General features: G+C 37.2%; 1 protein-coding gene across 4 annotated transcripts in view; it reads left to right on the top strand.

Moving 5' to 3' along the window:
• The window catches only part of pde4ba (phosphodiesterase 4B, cAMP-specific a), a 117,464-nt gene that overhangs the window by 86,601 nt on the left and 16,882 nt on the right, over positions 1 to 13,981 (top strand). The gene's annotated exons all lie outside the window — the stretch shown is intronic.

The raw sequence follows: 13,981 nt of genomic DNA, 5'->3' as shown, positions 1-13,981 counted from the left end.
CCGAACGTGTTGGACTATAGGAAAAGGCCACGGCTGCTACGTGTTGGTCTCTCACATGCATGCACACCTGCCAAATACAATAACACAACAGACAAACAGGCATGCCTCAGCAGAAGGCTTGGTTTAAACGGGTGGGAAAATTCCTCATAGTTCACTCTCTGTCCTTGAGGATGGCTCCCAGTGTGATATCAGAGAACACGGCAGACAGAGATTTCAGAACTGTAATTTATGCTAACTAAACAGAACAAGGCCATTCACTGGAGCCTCTATTATACGGCCCAGACTGTTTTCGTAGAAATGTCAAGAAAACCTTGGAGTGAGGTCATTTCTGAAGAATAATATGAGAGAGATTGTTCGCATTTAGAGGAGGAACAGAAGAAAGAGGCTGCATAAAAACACAATCTACAGCTAGTTTTGTTTTAATGAGATGCAAGAAGATTACGCAATTGACTTGGAACACAGCGTTATGTATAAGACCATACCTCAAAAGATAAGAAAGATAAATGAACTTAAATCAAGATTCATTTACTTGAAGCAAAATGACATAACATGACTTTATGCTTAAAACTGTAACAATATCTGTCTGTAGGGTAAGAAAAAAAATGCTGATTAAAGAAACCCCAATAATAATAAATAATATTTTTTTCAGTTTATAAACATAATAAGAGGCAGAGGACGTTTTTTTAAACCTTGTACTGTGAGAAAACTGATAAAAAAATCATAGAAGCAATTTTTGAAGTGTAAAAAAAGTATTGAGCACATGGAAAAGGCTGAACTGTTCGTACAAAGACTATAGATCGCTGGTGTTTGAACTGTACAGTCTGGTTTGGTGGGAGTAATTAGGATGCTGCATTCACAATCAATATGTTTCTTGGAAAGATGGAAAAATCGAAAAGAGTGAAAGAGAAAGGATATAATATATTGTCTGTGTGTGTATCATTTATGCTCTTGTTTCAGGAGGAAAAGTATAAAGGGTGAAGGACAACACTGAGTAGTTTCTGAGTAGTTTCAAACGCACTTGTAATGTCAATAATCAGGCCAAACAGCATTAAGTCTTGGCCTACGCCAAAAGGGACTGGGCCTTTAATGCGTAGAAAAGTGGAAAGTGGCATTATACTGAAGCAAAGAGCATGAGAAATGCAGTCAGTAGGAGTTCCTGTCAGGTGCAGTGGGTTGTGATTGACGTCAGTCAGCTTGCATGCGGCTTTGTTGACTTCCTCTTAGACCAGGTGGACTGAGATTCACTTCCTGATGCTCTTCAGGCTTGATCAGTCTCTGATAAGTGCCTGCTATTATGCAGCTAGTTGAGTCAAACGTCCTACTCACCTCTTAGTAAGCTGTTAGTTTCGCTATGTTGAAAAAATGCAATTGTCATGCAGAATTCATGCTTTTTTGGAGAGGTTTTGCATGGCTTCTTAAAGCTTTTATTTAACAGATAAATTATATAGTATGCGACTGTGTGTAAGATATATTACAATATTGTTCAGTAGGAATTATCATTGCTATTATTTTAAGGAATCAAATGCTTATGGTGTGAAGGTTGTTCTAAATTATACTTCCTGCAGAAACTTTTTTTTTTAGCCAAATTCGAAAGCAACATAACTGCTAAACTGGCATGTTAAGGCAATCTTAACACGAAAAGATTGCTCTGAAACTGTCGTTTTAGTCTGGATTTTCTCATAGAATTAAAATGATTAGCAATATTTTATAGTTATCGTGTAGTGTAGCAACATGCTAATCTCGAACTCCACTGACGTTAACAACGGCTTTTGTGGCACAAAGTTGCTTCCTGTGTAGTAAGTTCTGTTAGAGACTGTTCACACTTAGTGTTTTATCATTTCTCTGCCCTGCTTCTGTGTAAACATGCGGTAGATAGACATGTTAACGCTCACACCTCACATCTTATCTCCCATCTCATACATGACACCCTGCTGTAAAAACGTGAAATTTGTTTTAAAAGAAATTAAACTTACAGGAACTCCATTGCCCTTTTAAACATAATTACTTTTTTTATTTTTTTGTAAATCAGTTGGTGTGGCAAGGCAGTTCACTAAATATCGAAAGTGTTTTTGCAATGACAGTGTTTTTGTTTATTTCAGTTTTTTGAAATGCAGATAGAGATACAAATAGAAAAAAAACAATGACCGTAATCTCCATTGACAATGCATGCAGAACTGTAGTGATGTAACTATAACTGAGACAATGAGACGGAGCCACTGACTGCCTGCACCTAAACTGCCTCCTGTGTGTCATACAAACAGGGTCATTGGGCAGGAAGGAGAGCGCAGATTTTTCCTGTTTTTCCCATACCGCTGGAATCCTCCGGAACCCAGGAGGTGTTTTTCAGTGTGCGAGTGTTAATTCCTCGCACACACAGGTCGTGAGATGAACTTGTCTGTGGCTTAATGACCAAATGGGGAAAATAGGATGTAGACTGACAAATACCATTGTCTTCTCTTTCAACACACACTAAAGCGGACACGCTTGTGCTCATAATGTCTGCTGGATCAGGTGCCTTGCGGTTTGTTACACTGTATATACAGTACAATGAGCTGACGGTTGGAAATGAATATTGTGCATTTCTTTTTGCTTCCGCAGAATGAGTCTTTCCACATTGGTGTGTGTGTTTGTAGAGTTCATTTATCCATGATTTGTGGTGTATTAGGGATTTGTTGCGATGGCTAGAATTTCCGGTACTCTCTGTCTCTGGTTTTTCTCTGTTTTTCTGGGCTTAGGGAAGTCACAGGTAAGACCATGCTGAGGAAAGCAGACATGTTAACGACTGCAGCTGCTAATCTGGGGTTAGGACAAGATAAGGAGAAGATTTAGATCCGGAGAACTGATCGTAGATCAGCATCTACAGAAAAGAGAGATTAGCCCTGGAGTTTATCTTACGGCCTGTGAGAGATACGTTTCACAGAGGCGTACAATAGCAGTGTTTGTTTGACTATAGTTTACTCTATGAAATTAAATCACGACTAACATCTCCGCACGTACGCATTTCTAGACAGAAACATCAACATGTATGATGTTTGCATCTCCTCATGCAGAACCTGTATATGGGTTCTTGTTACTGTGTTAGTATCATTGTTTCACAAACTGAGACAATGTATTAGGTTCCTTATTTCCATCTTCCTTGCTTTTAGAGAGCGTGTGGAAGCATAGTATGCGCACCATAAACATACTTGCCTACAAAGCTTCATATTTTGTCATACACCACATAATAAAAAAAATGTTTGCACTTACTTTATATTAAGTGGTCTTAACTATTATAAAAATGAGTACAGTGTACTTACTGTGTTCATATTATATTGCTGCTTTTGAGGTGGGATACGGGTACGATTAAAGACAGGTTTGGTGGTATGAGTTTGTTTAAAGAATAGGTCAACAGGGTAATTATAAATGCAATTAGAAATTAATTACAGATGTATTTTTAAAAGTGCGATGTAAAATCATGTATTGTATGTACAATAAATGCATTGTACCGAATGATTAATTTAAATGTAAGTGCGAAGTAGTTGAGGCCACTTAATATAAAGTGGGACCAAACATTTTCTGATGTATTGGCATTAAAAATGATCAGATAATCTGACAGATCGTGACACAACATCTAATTACCCACTCATGACATCACTCGAAACATTTATCCACGTTCAGTACTTTTCAGGATTATAGTTATTCATGAAATTAAGCATGCATGAAACACTTTTAAGGGGACTTTTATTTTTTGATTCATGACCCTTGTAAGATGCCAGTCATCATACCGCCGGAGCTGTGCCAGCCTAATAAAAGATAAACAGGGGACAATGCGCAAATGAACTTCACGGTTGTTTTCTTATCACATCCTAGCTGGGCTGTGCATTCACACGCATGCAGTTATAAGGTCAGCTTACCGGTACCTCTGTAAAACATAAATATGTCTGTAAGATTAGAGAGATGAGGAACCTTAACAACAAAAACGTGCTTTCTGCAGCACGTAGAAGAAGCTGCATGACTGAAAGCGGTAATGCGTTCACAGAGTACCTAGAGAAGGTCAGTGCAACGTTCTTATCAGCTGACTGGCCTAGTGTGGGATCGAGCTGGCTGACTTTCCCCACTTGAGTCGAAAATAAGCTCTTTAAAACATCTGAGTGCAATGAAATGGCATGTTATTAAACGTCTCTTTGATTTACGAAAGGACAAACAGTCCACCCAAGCTTGTCAATAGAAGATGATTTAATTAGTCTTAACTTGACTTCAAAGTTTTCTTATCTTTCATAACCTGACAAAAGTGATTCTGCTTGTTTGCTTTGCCGTTTTGGAATCCACGGCTTTCCCAGAAGCCAGATCCACCCAAACATGGTGCCAGGAAGCTCTGGTCAAGGGCACCTTGACCAGCATGCAATTAATTGTAATCTTGAAATGATACCAGTGTGAGATTCACCCTGAAAGAGCTACCAAACAATGTTGCCATGGAGATCATTTCCTGTCATTGCTCTATTACAGTATCTACTAGATGAGCTAGATATAGTGACACTTCCAGTCACAAGACTAGTCAGGGTGCACAGTTTTAGGCTCTCCACGCTTGTTTGTGCTAGACATGCTGAGCAGTCACTTACGTCCAGTAACTATTCATTTCCTTTTCCCCAGGGGAAATTCTTTTTCCATTATGCTCTTTTCTGTCACTTTCAGTAATGGTTGTCTAGGTCTATATTTAGGATGAATTCTTCATTGAACTGTCACCATTTCAGAACCATTTTTGGACTGGACTGATAATCTGAGTAATATTTTCTCCATAAATAGTGATCTTATTCTAGATCATTTGTAATAGGTCCCCCATTTGCTCTGTACATTGTAGTAGCCATAATGCACCATATCATGAGTATAATAGTAGTTAGTAAGGTTAATAAATGTTATGTTTAGGTATTGAGTAGGATTAGGGATGCAGAAAATGCCATATTTAAGCACTAATAAACAACCAATTTGTTAGCTAAAAATAAGATATTTTTTCTATCTTCTACATACTTTATTCTCATGTCACTCAAAACATGTATATTTTATTTTCTCTGATTTGTACAAAAGGCCCATTTTTAAGTTTCTTTGCATAGAAACATAATCTAAATTAATAACAAGGTTAACGATTATCAGTGTGAAAATAAAGCTCATTCACAATGCAGGATACGCTATAGTGAAGTATTACTCAAGTGTCTTGCAGATGCGTAATGAAATTAGCTAACATTTACTTCATGTTTATCAAAAATTCTGCAACTCTTATAAAAAGGATGGTTTCTGGTCATGTTTCTCACTCCAAGTTGCTCTCAGTGTGAACAGACTTCAGATGTATTGAAGGAGAAGTGCTCTGGGAATGCTTTCTGGGAAAACCCTTCAGGTCTCGCCTCAGCGCTCTTGTGCACTGAAAATATTGAATATGTGTGCAGGTTGTTCACGTGCCGCACGTTCAAGCTTAACCCACAACTCAAGCTTTGATCCCTGATGCTTACGTCAATAGCAAGCTATTCATGCTGAACCTGAATCAGCTTCATTTTCTGCGTTTTTATAACAAAGTGGAAAAGATCAGAGCGTGGCTCATCTAAATCTGATTTTGCGTCAGAGCTTGAGGAATGGCTTGCTTGTTTGGGCTTAATGGTTTAGATTAGGATTGACAGGGTGAAATGTGATCTCAGATCAAAATGTTGCGGGTAGCATTCCCTCTGAAGTTATTTCCTCAGCAGGGGTTTTGTTGGCTAATGATTTTAGCGTTAACAGCTTTAGCTTCAACAAAGCACTCAAACTCCCCGTCTGGTATTATCTGGCAGGGCTGTTTTTGGAGGTTGTTTTCACTGGATATCACAATGGTGGTCTTTATAGTGGTCCACCCATGGGAGCGACAATCTGCGTCAGTGTCATCGTCACGGCTATTGGGGTCATGCTTCAGAATGGCACGAGAGGTAATACCTCACGTGTTAAACCGCAGGTTCAGCTTGCGAATGAGTGGAAATATTGTGAATTCAAATGGGACTTTGGAAACCGAGTGGCCACAAATGTTTTGGCTAATTCCGCTGTTAGCTGGAGGCATGAGCTCAGGTTTCCCTTCAATATTAACAGAAGGGTTTTTTTTTTGTCTGCGTTGATTTGCCAATGCTATATGAATAAAGTTCAGCTCACAGCTTGATGGAAGACAAGAGCACCCAGGGTGTAGGAAGGTCTTTATTAGAGGTGAAGATTATGAAAAGCTCCAAACAATGAGCTTTGTATTTCCACCCGCTTGCTCATTTGCCACAGGAAAGACCATAAGAAGACATTTTATGTTATGACCAAGAAGAAAGACTCTTCCTGTTTGTTTGTTCTGCATGGATATGCAAAAACACGCATACCTGGTTTGTTCTGTTGTTTTGCATCCCTATTTCCATAAAAAAAGATGCAGAATCCATCCATTAGAATATGCGTCATTGCTTATGTGTTAGTGCATGATATTTGTTTATTTGGAGCATGCAGTACTGCTTGCCATGCAGTGGGGTCCAAACATCTGAGATCAAATTTAAGATTTATATGTATTTATTTATTTATTTATTTATTCAGCGTCGCAGTGCACATTAATAAACATCTGTAGTCCCTGAACGGAATCTGGAATGTGATTTTGAGCTTTAAAAAATTAAAGATAATAAAAAAAGAAATTTCTTTATGGAAATTACAAAAAGCAAACTAATATGCATTCAGTTGAGTTCAATTGTATGTGACTTTTGGACCGATCTGTATAAACCATGAATTTACCAAAACTCCTTGGCCATATTCATTCCAGGAGAGGAACTACAAACTTAGTAGTAGAAACCTCTTTTTTGAAAACATGTTATATCTGGTCAAATCATTTCCATTCATCATCTACCTCAGGCTCGGGTGCCATAGCAACCGCTCTAGCAACAGCCCACCCAAACAGACAGGGTCTGGCAATAGAGTGGGAAAACGTCAACAGAATGGAAGCCTTTGAGGCTGGAAGACCATGATGGGTCAGTGATATTTAAGTACACCACATCCTTACCCAGTAAGGGCCTTGTAATGTAGCTGTAGAGTCTAAAGACGTTTCTCCTTGGCCTTTGTGTGCGTGACTTGTGTGTCTACGTGACCGTATCTGCATATGTCTTCAGTGTTTGACCACTAGCTGACTTAACTGATGTGTGCGAGTGTGTTTGTGCGAAATGTGTACATGTCATCACAGCCCCACTGCCTGACTGATGTCTAGAGTGTGTGTTGATTCTGTGTGTGAAAGTGTGGAATGCCACACTCTCTTCCCAAAGCCCCTCGTCCACTGTTGGGTGCCAAACTGGCTTCAGATCCCTGCCCTGCACTGTGTTTATACACACAAGACCCCTAGAGACGGCGTGACATCATCAATAATATTTTTAAACACCTCTGGTCTCCAGCAAGGGGAGGGTCTTTTGCACAAAGGGGATCGTTGGAGTTATCGGAAGGTGGATTGTAACACATAAAGTGCGTCATGCACGTCTACATTATGTACTGATGCACCATTTGCCCATCTGATATCCAGACAAATGTCATTTATGTATACATTTATATATATATTAGCGAAGACCAAACCTCTTGCCATAGTCTTAACTGCAGGTGTTTTCAAATGCCAACATAAATGTGATATACTCTACGCCATTGACGTCACCTTGGTTTGCTCAGATACTGAAGGACTAACATGGATCTGTTAAGATACGGGGGCTCCTAAACTGTTTTGCTGATATATTGCAGTGGCAACACAAACCCTTTCTCTTCCAAGGAATATTGCATAACTCACCGTTCTCTGTCAGTTTTTGTCTTATCAAATCTATTCTACTTTTTTAGAAACTTCAGTATTGCAAGACATTTAAATAATTTCTTAGTACATTTATGAACTGTATATTTACAAATTCTTAATGTGAAATGTCTAGTGAACAGATATTATAATGTTGTAGTATGCAAATATTATTTTGCATAGAATAATCTTGTGGTTTGTGTTTTTTTTTATAGCTAGAGATAATCGTTGGTTCCATTTAGACACCTTACTCACTACTTTTCTTGCTAAATATTTTTTGCTTTGGCGAATATGTGGTTAATTCATATGAATTTGTACAATTTTATTTGTACATTGCAAAATATGCCTCACGTGCATCTTTACATTTGTGTTTTCTGTGCAATCACGTTTTACAAATTCATATAATGACTTGCATTTTTCACCTGTCATAACTTGTCAAAAGAGATTTTGTTTGCTTAGCCATTTTAAAATGCACAGCTTTCCCAGCAGCCGGATCCACCCAAAAAAAAAAAACGCTTTCCTATATTTTGGTCTGTTTATAGAACATTGCAGGTCATAAAAGGATAGTTCACCCAAAAAGGAAAATTCTGTCATTAAGTTGGGAAAACAAATTAAGCAAAAATTATTTTTTATTAAATCCGAGAGCTTTTTGACCCTCCACAGACAACAGCGCAACTGACACATTCATATCCCTGAAAAATAGTAAGAACATCTTTAAAATAGTCATGTGACAACAGTGGTTCAACTGTAATTTTATGAAACTACGGGAATATATTAGTTACACTTAAAAAGGACTATTTTAGTGATGTCTTTACTATCTTCAGGGTCTTGAGCATGTCAGTTGCGTAGCTGTCTATGCAGTGTCAGAAAGCTCTTGGATTTTATCAAAAATATCTTAATTTGCATTCCAAAGATTAAATAAGGTCTTACAGTTCTTGATCTATAAGAGGGTGGGTAATTATTGACAAAATTGTCGTTTTGGGTGAACTATCCCATTAAGATATTTTTTATTTTTATTCATTAGAAAGAGTCCGTCTGTGAGTACAACAGTGCTTTAAAACTGACTTTACACTCACTAATGTACATTAAAGTAAGTGCGGCGAGAATTCAATTTTGCCAGGAAATGAGAATTCTCATTTTTGTGACTTTATTAATATCATTTTGAGTTTGTTGCTGTAATTGTAAAGACTTCAGTCCTCTTTGTTGACTCTTTTTCTCAGTGCCTTTAGTGTCTCCACAAGCTCAAGCAAAGTTAATCATGCAAATAGGAGCAAGAGGTCTACGGCTCGAAAACGCTCTGCTATCTTTACTCACAGGGATTAAGGGGCATAGCTGGAAAAGAAGAGATATTATGGGTCAGTCAATCTGTCAAGCGTTGGAGTCAGCTAGAAAGAGTCATGCCTTTTGCTGTCAGTCTATAAACCTAACACTTTCAATCCTCAAAACAAAAAGTGTAAAGTCCCAGTCAGGAACTACCTTCTTAAATACTCAAAGCACTACACCTTTTCTTTATATATGAATAAGCCTTGTCCGGACAACAATTTTAAATGAATCTATTTGCAAATTTATACATTTAAATGTGAGGGGTATTCAATGAGAAGAACAGATGTTAGATGAGACTGTAGTCTGAGAGAAGTCTGTCTCGGGTTTTAGCTTTGGCTCAGCTGTGGTGCAGCTTTTGAAAGCTGGGAGCATGCACCCTGCTAACTATTTGAGTTATGCCATTGACGTCAGCACAGCCATAAAGCAGACAAACTGCCCTTCCCCAACGAACAACCCTGCCAAATGGCCTGCATGTCTTCAAATAAGCTCAAAGAGAAAGAAAGAGAGAGAGAGTTAGGAGTAGATGCTTTTGTTTGGGTGTTTTAATCAGATTTAAATCTTCTATGGACAGCTGGGAAAAACAGTCTCCAGTTATTTAAGAGAACTGAGACAAAAATGACATTAGTGGCTTATAGTTTTATTTCCTTCTTAGAATATGAGAATGAGGAAATAAATCACAAATAAAAACATGTGTGAGTCAACTTATTGGAAGTTGTTTATGCCGATGCAGGTGAACTAACAGGTTTGTTGGTAAAATTTCCTTGGAGAGGCTTTTTAAAGTGCCATCCATCACGTGCATACTTTCCACATTTGAGAAACCTTCACATTAGACAACACATTATTATACTAGACTGACTGCTCAAAACTTTTAAATAAAGGATTAGTTCAACCAAAATGTATTATACTCACCACCATATTTAAACAATGTTATGCTGTTATGTGTGATGTGAACACAAACTATATATTCCATACAACAAAATCAGTGGTGATTGCTCAAAAAAATAAATATGATTATTCAACATCTTTTTACAAATCTCAGGTTAGTAAAATTCCTACCAAATCAAACATTTATAAATATTTATTTAATCTTGATATAGTTAATGGTTTGTTAATGGCAACCTTAAAATAAAGTGTTGGCAAAAAAGTCCATTAATGTTAGATTTGTTAGAGTATATTTTCTGAGATCTGCTAAGGCACTGGTGATGCCCATTTGTTTCTTGCTGTCCATGTTAGTCGTCGTGATTTTGCCAAGTAAGTCATGATCCTGGATGAACATCTTTTGTTGATCCTAGATCAACATTCAAAAATACAGACTAAATAAAGACCCAATCCCTACCCCTAAACCTACCAAAAATGTATTCCTAAAGTTTGTGGGAAATGATGGCTGATCAACAAGGGTGTAGAAGCACCTAAACATGATCATACGTTTAAAACAGATATTTCCGGGTAAATTATCTTTGAATACTGATTGGTTGATTTGAAATGTTGTTCCAGGATAGTAAAATCACTCTCACCATCTCTTTTCTTTTCTTGTATGCAAAAAAAGTCCTCCGGCGCAGTTTATGGAAAATAATCTTTTATATCTCTTAAAACTTATTTACAGGTGCCTTTTTCAAATGTAGTGTATAAAAACTGGTTCCATGATATGCCTGAACCGAGGCCATTTGGCTCTGAATGTGTAATTTTTAATTACCCATTCTCTATTGCTGCATAAAAACAAGTAGATTTGGCATTCTGCCCAACATCTCATTTTGTTTATGACAAAAAGGTTTGGAAGAGCATGATGGTGTGTCATAAAATTATAATTTTTGGATTAAGTATTTCTTTAATGACCTCTATTAAGCTGTCCGCTGCCAGCTTGATGATATAATACACTTTGTTGTTGCTTTTGGGAAATATTCACTTTCTCAAAAAGATAATTGTCAAGGATGAAGAAATTCAACTAATCAGAAAAGACACTTTTGGAATATAACCCCATTAAGAATCTGTCTCTAAATATGTGTGTCAGAGTGTTTCATAGCAAGAAAACAATAGGTTTAAGTAGCTAAACCTTAAGTTTAGCTTTCTTTTGTATAAGTATGATTGGTTGACATTGTTGCATTGTGGGAATCGACAGGTGAATGAGCTGTGATTCTCTAAACATGCTGATCATACATTTTTTGCACTCCTGTGCACCTAACAAATCCTGTCCTTCCAGAAAACCCAAAGTGATGGAACAATGATGAGCATGAAGGCTGCAGGTTTGTTTTCTGTAAAATCATTTTTAGCTTTTAGTTGGTAATAAGTTGTCTCCACCCAGCTCCCCTCTGCCAACCTTCATTCCACCCTAGTTCTTTCATTCATATGGATTTGTTTATTGAAAACAGATGAAGTTACATGTGAATTGAAATGTTGGGCGAACTCCAAATTGCATTTTTGCACCCTTGAAGGGCACTTCTACCCTCAGGGTTGTTTCAAAACAGATCGGCCAAGAGGCAATACTTGAGGTTTTTTTTTTTATTGTACAGGAATCTTACATACATTTGCTACATCTCTAAACATAGTAAATTCTTGTAAATGCTATAAAACTAACTATAAGCCTGTCAGTGACATACAGTATGAGAGAGCAGCACTCTGCCCTTGCGGGTAGGACATCACAATGTTTACTTCCAAATTGATTTCACCCATTATTTGGCTGTGATCCCAAAATCATTAAAACTCCAGCTGGTGCCCATTAAAACATCCATCGTGAATTTCTTCTAATATTGCACATCATCATATGCCCATGACCCCAGATTCCCTCAAGAATCTCCGTTTGCTGTTCCAGTAATGGTACGAGTGAAAGAAAAACCAAGGCTGACAAAAGTTAGATCTAATTGGGGTATGTTGGCTTCCTAGTCTATGGTAATGGGGTTGGAATGGGTCAGCGAGTTACTGACAACAGCCCTATTGAGGTCTGTCAATACTCTAGACTTTGGTGGCAGGGTTCAAGCCAGGTGAAAGGACAAAGCCTTCCCTATGTGTGTGTATGTTCTCTTTAACCACCCAGGACCTCGTGAATACAAGTTTGAATGTTGTGTGGTCTCTTCTATGAATTCAGTATTCTGTAAAGGATTCATAAACATGTGTATGTTTTAGTGCAGGGGAAATAAAATTCTTTATGAATATTGTTTATGTGGGTTTAAGTTAAGGCATAAGGGAAATGTTGTTTTCTAGTGTGTGTGTGTGTGTGTGTGTGTGTGTGTATATATCTATATATATATAATTAATTTCAATAGATTTATCATCCTACATTCTAGTACATCCAACATACTTCATGTAATTTCTTTTTTTATACTATTCTATTTCTATTTTATAATTTATTATTATCATTTTTTTTAATCTGTGTGTTGTTGTTGTTGTCTCTGTGTACTGGAAGCTGTGGCACTAAAACAAATTCCTTGTATGTGCATAACGTACTTGGCAATAAAACTCTTACTGATTCTATTCTAATTCTAAATATGTTTCAACTGAATTATTAGGTCCTGCTATGCTTTTCATTGCCATTTTGGGCAAATGTGAGGTTTTTTTAGCATAGAGATTCCAGATTTGTGTTGTGATTTTTGACTACAACTGTATAAATGGCTGAAGGATGAGGAGAGAACTGAGGGGGCTGTTTTTTTAACAGACAGGCCTTTTAATTTGGGTGGATTTGGCCTGGTCTCTGTCTCTCTCACACCCACACGTAGAAATGGGGCCAAATTTGCATCCCAAACTGGAAAAAAAGAGTGTATAAAAATTCTGAAAGTGAATTATTTGAAACCTATTCTAACCTTTTAATGAAAAAAGCTCAGCCCTCAGTAACTTACTGTCCTTTTCTGTTTTCTCTTTAAAAAATTATGACTTCAAAGTCTCATGTTTTGTGTGGTCTAACATGCCCAATTCAACAAGCACTCATTTGAACTTCTGCAGAGGACTCCCATTCATGTGGTCGGGTCGTCTCGCTGCGGTCTTTTCCAGCACTCTCCATTCATTCAATGTGTCTGTTGTTGAAGCCCGCAGAGCCAAAACAGTGGCTTCTGCCTCCTAATGTAAAACATTTTATTTGAACCAGTTTGATGCTTCTTAGAAAATTGCCATGTTGAGACAAAACCACCATAAGATGAATTCAGGGAATGTCCCTCACAGTTCTACGATGCTCCACTGTTGCAAAAGTGCGTAACATCTGTTTAGAGGGGTTATCACATCACAAATGAGCACAGTATCACCTTTATGTACGGTTTCAGTTACAAATATCTTACTAACTCCACAGTGGACACAAAGGGGGCGCTCTTGAGCATCTCAATGACAAATAAAATCTCAAGATCTCAAAAAATCTGTATAAAATAGTAAAATCTGTACAAGCACAAAGTGTTTTTTAGAAAAAAAAAAATTATTTTTAGTGTTTAAAAAATACGGTTGTCAGCAAAATAATCATAATTAATCATTATTACATCATCACAACATAATTAGATCATTTCTGACTTTCGTTCATGTCTTTAGTAATATCTCTCTCTCTCACTCTCTCTGTCTCTCTCTCAGAAATGTACGTATTTTAAATGAGTGTATTTTTTATAAAGGTTTATAATTATAAATTAAGACATTATTAATGTACTGTCTTTTGGTAAATAGACAGTCTTCTGATTGAGCACTCCAATCCCCAAAATATACATATAATTGTTCATATTAATTGTATATAATTTATGTAATATAAATGAGATTGTTTATTTGCCTTGAATTTTACAAGCCATCAGTTTTTCTGTTCTTACAGAGAGAAACCCATCTGTTACGCTGTTTCACAATGTCTTTTGGCTACAAACAAGCTTTTCCAGAATTTCCCCAACTCTTTCTTTCTTTTCTTTTTCCCTCTCTTCTTACAATCAGAAC

The sequence above is a fragment of the Puntigrus tetrazona genome, chromosome 6 (assembly GCF_018831695.1).
Source record: "Puntigrus tetrazona isolate hp1 chromosome 6, ASM1883169v1, whole genome shotgun sequence".
Classification (NCBI taxonomy): Eukaryota; Metazoa; Chordata; class Actinopteri; order Cypriniformes; family Cyprinidae; genus Puntigrus; species Puntigrus tetrazona.
The sequence above is the reverse complement of the archived record's forward strand: the minus strand, read 5'-3'. Positions and strand labels throughout refer to the sequence as shown.